At 34.3% G+C, this 13,503-nt stretch overlaps 1 pseudogene across 1 annotated transcript in view; it reads right to left on the bottom strand.

The window, feature by feature from the left end:
- LOC143224952 (acetylcholine receptor subunit alpha-like) overlaps window positions 1–13,503 on the bottom strand; it is a 169,724-nt pseudogene that overhangs the window by 60,789 nt on the left and 95,432 nt on the right. Inside the window, exon 2 of the transcript XR_013013532.1 lies at window positions 13,220–13,359. The product of XR_013013532.1 is annotated as an acetylcholine receptor subunit alpha-like (transcript). The remainder of the gene's footprint in view (window positions 1–13,219; window positions 13,360–13,503) is intronic.

Here is a 13,503-nt window from a genome sequence, read left to right as displayed (position 1 = left end):
ATTATCTACTCGCTTTTCTTACTAACTCTTCAAACTATGATTTATAATACCTCATGTGCGCCTGAACTGTTTCAGCCGAAACTCACGTCTTTCAGGATGTACAGTCATAGAAAATATTATGTTCCTGCCTTTTCAATTACTGTTAACTTCCCGTCTTTTAAAATCTACAGTCATGAATACTATTGTATGTCTGCCTTTTTAATTACTATTAACTTCACGTCTTCTAGGATGTTTAGTCATGGATACTATTGTCTTTCTAGTTAAGATGTACAGTCACGAATACTACTATCTTTATACCTTTTTAACTACCGTTAATTTTACCTATTCTAGAATGTTTAGTCATGGATACTATTGTCTTTCTAGTTTTAAAATGTAGAGTCACGAATACTACTATCTTTCTGGCTTTTTAACTACTATTAACTTCCCATCTTCCAGGATGTATAGTCATGGATATTATTTTCGCCCTACATTTTTAGTTAATATTTTTAAAAGAGAATAATTGAACATAATTTATATTAAATTACTGTAATTTACGATTTGAGAATCTTCCTGACTAAATTTATCTCCTGCTGTTTACAGATACACTTTTGAATTTAGGTTTGGTTCAGCTGTCATCAAACTAGCCACCAAGCTTTATTTGTTTTAACTTATGGTATTAAGGTTTGTTTTGACATGGGGAGGTGGGAACTGAAATCCGATTGGATATAAAAGGACGTTTCGATATCTCATATCTTCATCCAGTGAAGAAGGTTTTACTACAAAAAGACCAAGAAATAAGTAGAAAGCTTAGATGTTATGTGTTGTTTTGTTTTACGAAAACGGTGACGCAGATAAGTGTCTCGCAAACAAAAAGTTTCTAACACTGTGTCCCTAAAACGTTCACTAATCCCTTTTATAAAGACACGACAATTCAGAAATACTTGTCTCACTCTTCTTTAGAAAGACTTTTATATTTTCTGATTTCAGTCCTGAGGTATATATTGTTTGGTAACAATTAATAAATGAAAACCGTGTATTTTTATTCATTTATTTCAACATCCTCGCAGTTTGTTAATAAAACTGCTGTCTGGTCGTCTTCTTTTAAATTGTAAGGAAGCTATTAAAACTTACTTACCTATTAACTCGTATACGACATGGATACTTTATAAGCTTTCACAAGTAAGGTCAAAACGTCAAACACACACCCACAACTGTGCCAGATTACTTCCACTGTAACAGATGAAGCTAACTTACCACTTGGCAACTGGGGGTCTGAAAGACTTGTAATACATAAATCTTTTATAACAATGCGTTAAAGCTCATTTCGGAATCTCACGACTTTACACTTATAAGCAGAAAACATTACAAAATGACGGTCAATCTCACTATTCGTTAATGAAAGAATAGCCCAAGAATTGGCAGTAGGTGGTGATGACTAACTAGTTTTCCTCTGGTCTTACACTGCTAAATTAGGGACGGCTAGCTCAGAGAGTCCTCGTGTAGCTTTGTGCATAAATCAAAAGCGAAAGCCTTCGTTTCCTGCTAGCACATTTACCCAGAGTGGTTTTCTTGTGTAAACACATTACACACACTTACCTCCTTTCTGAAAAACGTGGAATACATGAAGGTGCCAAACATGGCATAGTAGATTGTGTATCTTAAGGTTCAAGGATCGAGAAAAGATACGTCACTGAATATGCTTCACATTTTCACCAGTAGGGGCGTTATAGTTGTGTTAATTAATCCTGCTATTTGGTTAAGAGTAGCACATAGGTGACAATTGCTGCTAGCCAGTTTCTCTCTCTCTAGTAAGAAGGTTTATATGGTAATTACTATATCTTAATATTTAAGAGGTTTGAAACACCACCCACTAAGCCCATAAGGTCAGCTTCAGGTCCAAAGTACTAATGCCGGTTACCAACACCACTGAAATCAGAAAACCTAATGATTTATCATTAGAACATATTGGTTTGTGTTTGAAATAAAAGAAACAGAGTAATCAGAAAACCTGCCATGTTTCAAAAATTATTATCTGATAGTTTGTTTTCATTTTAAGAGCAAAATATTTCGATGATAAGAAAAAGGACATTTAACAACTTCACTGCAGTCGTTAGCCTTAAGGTTATTTATTATATTGTACGTTTATCAGCGTTTGAGTATGATAGACAAAGACCCTGCTTAGACTTTTGTAAACAAACATTCATTTAGTATATTATAACTTAATTAGAAGTTTAGGCATGGTGTTACGTATTACAATTTATCTCGGGCGAGTCTCCGATTTATTATGTTACGTACGCCACGTATTAAAATTTCAAATAGCCGGAAATTTTAATTTTAGTTCAGAAATTATTTGAATGCTATGTGGACCAAATTTATGATATTTTCTAATATGATTGATACACACAATTTTTTCTCAACATAAATATGTTTTAATATACAAACAACAATACAGTTTATAATAGAAGTTATTACAAATAATTATTTATATACAAACATTTTATTACAAATTCACAAACAATATCCTGTGTAGTCTGGAACTGAATGTTTTATCAACTGTCCAGGTCCAAAAGGCGCCAATTACTTTTATGTTGATATACAAATGCACGTCAGTTAACACGAGACCATTCCCCAGTGGCACAGCGGTATATGTTTGCGAACTCGCACAGTTAGAAACCGGTTTCGACACCCGTGGTGGGCAGAGTACACATAGCCCATCGTGTAGCTTTGTGGTTAACTCCAAACAGAAAAGCTGATTAGTTATTTTCTTTAAATGTAAGCCTCGGAAGACATAATTGTGATAAACGATTTCAATCGGAAAGTACAGATATTTGACCAGGAACGTTTATAGATTTCAAACGTTACAAACCAATTAACTTCGGACGTTAGTATAATTCTCTAAAGTGAAACGGTTTGTAATGTTCAAAATCTATAAATGTTCCTGGTCAAATATCTGTACTTTTCGATTAATAAGCGTTTATTACAGTTATATCTTCCGAGGCTTATAGAATTCTGACTATAGTGACAAAACAATATTCCATATTGTTGTCTCTACGTCTTACAGTGGCTTGCTTTTAAGAGAGATTCTTAAACTTGAACAATATTTGCTACTCTTCTCGTAAAACGTATATTGTTGATTCTTACTCTCGAAAATGCTCTACAAATTCAGAGAACAGGCAGGATTTGCGCAATACACATCAACAATATAGTTAACATGCACTAAACTGAAATAAACGCAGATATTAAAATAAATGTATGACAGTAAATCCTTTACAAAGGTAATAAGAAATGTGACAGGCTGCTTGTAAAGAAACATTTATCCAGTATATCGTAAATTTATTGGTGATTGAGGCATGGTAAACAAAAATCCTGGTATTGTGCTTGTAGAGGAATATTTCTTGAGCATTCTTCACCTTTATCAGAAATTTACACATGCTTGTTTGTTGTTAAGTAGAGAGCTTCACAATGGACTAACTGTTGATTATACATCGCGGGTATCGTAACCATTGTAAGCCCTCCGATTCATCGCTCAGCCATCAGCCATCAACCAACATAAACCAAATTCTAATATGAATCGCAGAGGCCGTCTTTTTCTTCTCAAACAAAATAGCTTTTTAATTGGTTTTTATTTCTATCTATTAAGTTCTTACATTTCCTTAAGCTTTTTGGTTTAAATCTATATGTAATACATGAGATCATATGAAATGATCAGCTGAAACTTTGTACACTGTTTATTTTCTTCTATTTAACATGTTTGCGAAGCCTTTGCAGTTTCTCCAAGTAGATGGTGAATCATGAAGTACGAGATACACTGGGAATCGTGAAGTACGAGATACACTGGGAATCATAAAGTACGAGATACACTGGGAATCAAGAAGTACGAGATACACTGGGAATCATGAAGTACGAGATACACTGGGAATCAAGAAGTACGAGATACACTGGGAATCATGAAGTACGAGATACACTGGGAATCATGAAGTACGAGAATACACTGGGAATCATGAAGTACGAGATACACTGGGAATCATAAAGTACGAGATACACTGGGAATCATGAAGTATGAGATACACTGGGAATCATGAAGTATGAGATACACTGGGAATCATGAAGTACGAGATACACTGGGAATCATGAAGTACGAGATACACTGGGAATCATGAAGTATGAGATACACTGGGAATCATGAAGTACGAGATACACTGGGAATCATGAAGTACGAGATACACTGGGAATCATGAAGTATGAGATACACTGGGAATCATGAAGTATGAGATACACTGGTTCCTTTATCTTACATTATATGTATATATTTAGTTATTTCAGATATTTTAGTTATGATTTTGCCTGAATAATTTTGTCCTCTAATTATTACCTTTTTCGAGCTTTTTCCTATACAAGATTATCATATTACGTATTCATGTATAAAAAATCATTTTGACTATTTATACTAATATTGAGACAAGTATATAAATAATGCATTTTACATGTACTGTTCGGCATGGCTAGGTGATTAATACACTCGACTTGTAATCTAAGGGCCGCGTGTTCGAATCCCTGTCACATTAAATATGCTCGTCCTTTTAGCCGTGGAGGCGTTATAACGTTACGGTCAATCCCACTATTCGTTGGTAAAAGAGTAGCCCAAGAGTTGGCGGTGGGTGGTGATGACTAGCTACCTTCCCTCTAGTCTTACACTGCTAAATTAGTGACGGCGAGCGCAGATAGCCCTCGTGTAGCTTTGCGCGAAATTCAAAACAAACAAACATATATTGCTAGAAAATGTTACTTTCCATCGTCTTATCTCGTTAGATTTTATTATTGTACTAGAACGGATGATTTGAACAGCAAATGCAACAACAGTAGACTTTTAACCCAATCCCTGAAAGAGGAAGCCGATACGTTCAGTATTAATAGAAACATTTCGTACATTTACATTTTATAATGACCTACAATCTCCAATTTTCAGTCAAACATTTAAACTCGAATAAAAATACCACCATATTATAATGAATTCTGTTAATTACATATCATCATGTAGTATTATTTCGCCCGATATTTTTAGTCGGTTCTTACACTAAGTGTTGTAACAGACAAAAACGTAAAATCACTCGACACGATGAAATATGTGAACTTCATTAGGAGTGAACTGTACAACACGTCTGCTCTGTGAGGGCTGTGAACAGATAGAAAAATCAGTCCTGCTTTGTTGTAAAAAAAAGTGTTTTCAATATGGTTCAGCTTTGTTAGGGAGAGAAAAGACGAACCAACTATAATTTAATGTTTATTACGGAAAGAGAAGATATAGGTTTACTTTTATTTTTGTTAGGGAGAGAAAAGGTATCAGTTTGTCATGTCAAAACCGTCTCTCTTTCTCTTTATTATTACAAGTAAAAATAACATCGATTAGGGAAACAGTTTACTTTGTTTTTGTGTACATTTAAAAAAAAAAAATTCCCAGTTCAATATTCAGAAAACTTGTTTAACCATATCCTAGCTTCATGTGTTTGTGACAGAATTTTGAAACCAAAGCTTTAAATTTCCTATTTGATTGACATTTTATGATGATATATGTACTGTTATTAAGATCTCTTCGACATGAATGGTCACTCATCTGTCAAACAGAAAACTGGAAAGCGTACGAAGGATAGAACCTGCCGCTAGCTAAAATGTTAAACTAAACATAATCCGATAAAAAATGCCCACCAGTGAAAATGCGTTGTTGCCCATTATATATAGTTTGTTAATACTTAACTTCTCATTTCTAAAAACATTAGAAAAAAATTCACAGGTAATAATATGATTTTGGTTATTTTGGTTTTACTGTTTGACACACAAAAGAAAAAACACAGAGCTATAATGGATTATATAAAGCGCAGTCACTGGGATTTTTTCAGAATGTACAATCTAAATATTTGAAGAGTTTAACTTTATTTACACATGTAAATAACGAATTTTTTTAAATTATTGTTATTAGATCAGAACCATGTAGACGAACCACAACAATGGTCAATTAATAATTCTGTGTGAAGACGTCCTCTAGAATCTAGATGGTTTTTCTTGTTGTTCTCTTAACTAATCAAGAAGGGACTTTAAATAGAACGTGTTAAAAATTCATTCACGTCTATTTTCTGTCGACCACAACTCGTTGCCCAGAAAATCTTTCGTTCAGTTACCTCTAGCATCGAAAAGTATAGTATCTGAATTACTATATATATGCAGTAAAAAGGAGTTAATGTGGAAAATCCAAGCTTTTATTGGGCTTAACAACCTTTCTTTGTCAAAGCCTTATCGTTTCACACCAATGAATTTCAGATATTTTAATAAGTAATCACAAGAAAAATAGAAATTTATGTTATCGAAAAATGCATTTTTTTTTTCAAACATTTCACAATACAGGTATAGGAGTTTCTGGTTTAAACTCTTATAGATTAGTTTGCTTGTTAAATTTCGCGGAAAGCTTCTCGGGGGCTATCTGCCTTAGCAGTTCCTAATTTAGCAATGTAAGACTAGAAGGGGGGTAGTTAATTAACACCAACCACTTCCAACTTTTGTACTATTGTTTTACTAACGAATACTGGGATTGATTGTGACATTATAACAGCCCACCGATGAAAGAAAGAACACGTTCGGTGACGGGATTCGAACCCACAATTTCAGCTTGCGAGTCGAGACCCTTACCACCAGACCACATCAGAGCCCTGTGACGTATAAGTTTTAACACTGTAATTTGTTGTTTTTAATTTACATAAGTATTTTTATCTGTAAAACTATTTCTTATTTATTTGCTTTTGTCAAGAGTTGGCGGTGGGTGGTGATGACTAGCTGCCTTCCTTCTAGTCTTACATTGCTTAATTAGAGACAGCTAGCGCAGATAGTTCTCAAGGAGCTTTGCGCGAAGTTCAAACCAAGCCAAAAACAAAAAAAAAACAAACTTTATTTACATAAAAGTTGCAAAACATAAAACACAATAAAAAAAGCAAGTGCGGATGTTAACGTATTGTACTGATGAGAGAGTGAAGAGAAGCTAATTTTTTATGAGTTTTCTTTCACAAGTTCAATATGTCTTCTTCAAGTTAAGTCAAGAATGAAAATAAATTCAGTTAACTGCAAAATAAAACCAAGATAATAGAAGACAGTAGGGTTACTAAAATTTAAATAACAGCTTAATAAAATCTAAATCTTAAGAAAAGAATCTGGAGAAATCTCAAACTTCGGAAATAATCTAAGTCTTCTAGAAGTTTGAACAATCTAAAATTCGCTAAACAATGGACAACTTAGATTTTATTACAAAATAATAATATCTCATAAACCCAGGTTGCACTTGACCTTCGTCTTCTTGTGTTATTGCATGGGTGAGGGAACTCTGGACTATCACACGATTTGCTTACAGAAAAGACATCATAATTTATGAGACAGCACAAACGATGTTTCTTGCAAGAAATCACGACTAATTACCAGTTAGTGAATCCAATCCTCTGGCATATGTAGAGCCTAAAAAATGTCAGTTGAGTTTATTTGTGGACCTTTGTAAATGAAAAAAAATCGAAAACTTATGAATTAACCAAGGAACTAGAAAGTGCATGGTATCTTCCTGTAGAGCACCTGATACCAAGGAAATAGTAGTGTGTGGTATCTTCCTGACTTATGGCACTACCAGATGGTGGAGATTGTTGTTGACTATGTTATGTATTTTTCCCTAAGCCACATGGATGGCTTTTGCGACTGACTTTTGTGTTAATAGAGTTTGACTTGTTACAAGATGCCGCACTTGCTTACCGAGATAGAGTACGACTTTTTGCAGGTCTATTTTTGGACGGTCCTTATGTCCCAACTTCATCAATATTCTAGTATTTTTTCAATACCATTAAATACTAAGAATATTGTGTTTTGGAAATTTAGAATCCCCAAATTAACAGAACTTTATTATCAAAGTTTATGAATATTTTGTGTTGGAAAGGGCTGTTACATACCCTTCCCAAAAACAACCAATTTGTGATGACATTATCCTTTCTCTAAACAGTGTCGAAATGTAGTTCTGATATACGTCTTTTCACCATCGCTCCATATCCAGTGTGGCTGTCACGCGACTTATTACTATTTGAATATAACGTACTCAGCTCCTTGTATTACTGGATTATCATAATGTAATATTATGACTTATTAGCTCCAGAGAGAAAGTGAACTGTAAATACAGATGTTGTGTTTTCGAAATAATCGATATTGTGAGAACCAGAACTTGTCACGAAGCTCTGTCTTTGTTTTACTTTACCAGACAATATCTGCTGATTGATCTTCATTTTAATTCTTCCAATCTACGTTTTATTAAATATAGTTTTCTTTTCTATACTCTTTTCATTTGAATACAGTTTTGCTTCATTTATTTCACTTGTAAACTCTACCATAATGCTATGGTTCGTTACCGTTAGGGCATAAACCATATTCTTCACTTTTCTTCAAAATCAAAGTGTTCATTTTTACTTTAAACTTTACAATGAGTCTTATCTCTGTCTTTCTACCAGTAACAAATCACCACAGTTGTTTTTTTTTTGACATACTTAGTTTTCGAATTCCCTGTTATTGCTAAAATCACATAATTATCTGTTAGATTTATTAGCCCTTTGTTAAATTAGAATTTACTGAGACAGCGCAGAATTGTGTAATGAGGCTCAAATAGGTCAGCCTTACTCTAACATGGTTTATAAATGACGCATATGTACAGTTGCTAGGGAGGGGGTCGAAGAAATTCTAAAGAATCAGAATGCGTTCCATTAAAGTTATCTAATTATTATGAAGTGTAAACACTAAATTTTAAAGTTTCAGTCATTTTCATCCAAACTGATGGTAACACAGTGCCACGGACGAGTTAATTCGTTCTCAATAATATATAGCTTCAACACTAGATGTCAGCACCATACATACATTTGACTTACTTACAAGTTGTCTCACTTTCGATCCAAAATGGCGTCACGAAAAAGGTTACAAAATGAAGAAGTATTAGAGTTGTATTGTAGCAGCTAAAACGCTTGGCAGTCAACAGGTTAATGACTATTAGATATATTTTACTTAAGTAAGTGATTAACAAAAATAAAACAATATAAAACTGGTTTCGTATCATTCAAAACATTCTTCAGTTTGTACAATAAAACACTCCCGGACAATACCTACTTAACAATGTAAAACTTACCGTGTTTATCGACGTTAAATTATTGTGTGAAGGAAACTAATAATAGTGACATGAAAGAACAGATTGTTCCTTTCATTGTAACGCATTACCCTGATATTCAAAAACAACTGGAAATAATTTTAAATAAAACTCTAAAAGCTAAGTTTGAAAATAAAATTGTCACAGAAACAACATAAAAATTTGTATACTGTTATAAGGCAGAGAAATAAAGAAATCTAATGAAGGTACGTTTCCTCATAACAAACCAAGTTGTTATATATGTAGGAAAAGCTGTATTATATTCGTTAAATATATTACATAGGAGTAAATATTTTTTACAAACTTTAGATTTATTTATCGTTCAGTAATTTTATTTACGTATTATCTTGTATATGTTGTAAAAAAATATATGTTTGAGAAACAGAAAATGTTGCTTGAGAATATACTTACGCAAATCTTATGTTAGAAATGCGAATACTAGCCCATTACCTGTTAACAGACACATTAGCAAGTGTTGTATTATGGGAAAATATCACATTTTAGTAGAAGCCTTTCTACAAATAATTCCGTTTTCATATTATTGTAAAAAAATAAAATAATATTTTCTGAAATTTATTTTATTAATAAATTTAAAACCACATCAAATGTTACACAGTTTAATAAACTCGGGAAGTTTTATATTGTTAAGAAAGTCTTGTTCGAGAAAGTTCTATTTTATGCTTTTATATAGTTGTGGTTTTATTTATTTCTTTTAAATTAACTGTAGTAAATACAGTTGTGTAAAATGTATTTAAAGTCATTTATATATTATTTCATTTATATAAATATATATATAGAGAGAGAGAGAGGTAGAGAGGTTATAAAAGTCACGTTATATTTGACGGTTAATCCCAGTATTCGATGGTAAAATAATAGTTCAAGAGTTGGCGGTAGGTGGTTATGACTAGCTGCTTTCCTTCTAGTCTTACATTGTTAAATTAGGGAAGGCTTAAGCACAGATGACTCTTGTGTAGCTTTACGCGAAATTTAAAATAAACCAAATCAAAAGTCAACAATAAGAAAGGTAATCTTAGAGCGCTTTCAGTATGTCTGAAAGAAGAGACAGTTTGAAAATTACAATACTCTTAGTACTTTTTCTATGGGCTTACAACTGCTATTCTCAGCTCAACAAGAAGTAAATATAAGTATGACATTTTTTATTTTTTCACCAAAAAGCTAAAATTATATAAATATCAAATAGTTGTAATGAATAATATAGCAGGACTGTTATCTCATGGGTATTAATACACATTCTAGCCATAAATGGTTTCTCTACCTCGATGAGTCCACAGCTAGATCAGTGGTAAGCTTTAGGGCTTGTACCTCTAAAATCCGAGATTTGATTCCCAGTGGTGAACACAGAGTAGATAACACATTATTAGGCTTGAAGTTGAACACAAAACAAATTAGAATGTTTGCACGGCCTTTCGATCACACTATTATAATAAAAGTCCAGTGATATCATTCGTGGATAATTGGAATTCCTTCACTCAGTATGAACTTGTACTAACCCTAACTCTCATTTATAACACATTTGTTCTTTTCTGCTGATCGTGTGTCAGCGTTTGTCAAGAAAGAATGATTCATTAGTTTTGTCTGGTCGTAATTGACTGTCTCTCGTTAATTAACGTAACAGAATAACAATAATAATATATATAAATATATATTACAAAGTTTGTTTTTTGTTTGTTTTGTTTTTTGGAATTTCGCACAAAGCTACTCGAGGGCTATCTGTGCTAGCCGTCCCTAATTTAGCAGTGTAAGACTAGAGGGAAGGCAGCTAGTCATCACCACCCACCGCCAACTCTTGGGCTACTCTTTTACCAACGAAAAGTCAGATTGACCGTCACATTATACACCCCCACGGCTGGGAGGGCGAGCATGTTTAGCACGACGCGGGCGCGAACCCGCGACCCTCGGATTACGAGTCGCACGCCTTACGCGCTCGGCCATGCCAGGCCTTATATATTACAAAGAGATTTGAGCAAATTTAGTGTGGTAATACTTAATTCTGTACAAACTAAACAAACATCTGTAAACACAAACAGCTAACAGTTGTCAACACAATTAGGTATTTCAATTACAAAATGAACAAGAACATGCGAAGGTTTGATATGTTTGAAATCACAGTCGAAATTCCCTTCAGGTGTCGCGATCGATTTGTTGAGACACACATACACCATTGTACACCAGTTTCCTTTTTTATGTGCATTGTAAACGTCAGTAACATTATGCACCACTACATCACCAGTAGAGCTATCGAAGGTTAGTTAAAGCTTTACCTAAACTTAAACATAAAGTTAAATGAAGTGTTAAAAGTGCTCTGTGTCGCATGTAATCATTTTAAGTTTTCTGAACAAGAGAAATCAGTGTTCGAACTCGTCTCGGTAACCTTACAAGCCTTTATATGTCGCACAAACATCTACACGAGCCACTCTGATCTACATTGAATTTTTTTACGGCTTCTGTAAACAAAAGAAAATAATTTAGGATATTCCAGGGGGATTTAAACAAAGTCTTCATTAATTCCTACAAATTTTACAATCGAAAATTGAGAAAATGTTTCGTTAAGAATAAATAATACAAATATATATAAAACTGTCGCTGATATTATAAACAATGCTGTTTAAATAAATCCTGCAGATTACCAACATTCAACTTGAGTGGAGGCGATTACGCGTGACGTCATTCTTGAAAGATGTTTGGTTTTCTTTGAATTTCGTGAAAAGCTACACGAGGGCTATCTGTGCTAGCCGTCCCTAATTTAGCAGTGTAAGACTAGAAGGAACGTAGCTAGTCATCATCACCTTCCACCAACTCTCTGGCTACTCTTTTAGCAACAATTGACCATCACATTATAACGTCCCCACGGTGAAAGGGCGAGCATGTTTGGTGCGACCTACATTCGAACCCGCGACCCTCTGATTACGAGTCGAGTACCTTAACCACCTGGGCATGCCGGGCCTCTGAAATATTTATTGATTGCTATTATACATTACAAAGAATACTCGTTCAACACATCAAAACATACAAATGTTTTATAGTGTATTTTCTTAAATGAAGAAGAAATAAAACAGCGGATTCTAGAATACGTAAAGCTATATACTTTACCTGCTATTCGTTATATCTTATGGAGTTATACTACAACAAATGAAAATCAAACTAGCGAGAAAACGTTACAGAGAAAATATAGGTTTTTGTATTTAAATCAAGTAGCAATGTAGGTGATTTGATTGAACCAAAATAAAAGTTTTGAAACGTAATCGACTTTTCCCCACAGCAGCAGGTGGCGCTTTAACTTTCATAATGGGTTCGCGTAAACACATAGATCTATGCTTGTTTGTAGTTAAGCGCAAACTATACAATGGGCTATTTGTTCCCTGCCCATCACGGGTATTAAACCCCGGTTTGAAGTCCACAGATACGTTCTCGTGTAGCTTGGCGCGAAATTCAAAACAAACAAATTTTCAACTTTCGCCCAAAGCTACACGAGGATTATCTGCGCTAGTCGTCGCTAGTTTAACAGTGTAAGATTGGAGGGAAGGCGGCTAGTCGTCACTACCCACCGCTAACTCTTGGGCTACTCTTTTATCAACGAACAGTGGGATTGGCCGGAACATTATAACGCCCCCACAGCTGAGAAAAACGAGCCTGTTTGGTGTGATGGGGATTTGAACTCGCCTAATCTCAGATTGCGAGTCCAGCGCCTTTAACCACCTGGCCATGCCGGGTCGTTTTATGGAAGAGTTACGGAATTCTTGGTAAGAAAAACACGACATTTTGTATTCATAAAAAAATACATATTAACTGCATAGCACTATTGTTATGAGAATCTTGTTACACTTCGTATGCGCTTATTTTGCAATATAAATAATATTCTGACATGCGTAGTGGTCGAGAGCTTCAAGAAATATTCAATCCACAAATTTGATTGACTTACGCGATGAACTGTAAGTTGTAGGAGTTATGTCTTAATTAATGATAGAAGCCCCATTTTTACGAGTTTCAATCCAATCGATATAAATAAATAGGTCTTACCACTTCAATCAGTTGAGACAACTTGAGTTTGATGTTCACTGTTAGGGCTTCACTGACGTTGAGGACTGGTCGGACTAGTTTATTGTAGCGGGATATTAAGTCATCGTAAAGCCGCTTTGCGTCTGGATTTGCGGTTCCACCTGGAATAGGAAGCAATTCTGTTTAGAACAAGTGGAAGTGTCAATAAACTCTTCATAAAGTTCACAAAGATGGACTGTTATGAACTGTCTCATCATAATAAATACGAAACTCGTATTATGTTTTGTTTACTCGAACACCTGGTG

The sequence above is a fragment of the Tachypleus tridentatus genome, chromosome 9 (assembly GCF_004210375.1).
Source record: "Tachypleus tridentatus isolate NWPU-2018 chromosome 9, ASM421037v1, whole genome shotgun sequence".
Classification (NCBI taxonomy): Eukaryota; Metazoa; Arthropoda; class Merostomata; order Xiphosura; family Limulidae; genus Tachypleus; species Tachypleus tridentatus.
This window is presented reverse-complemented; position numbering and strand designations above follow the sequence as displayed.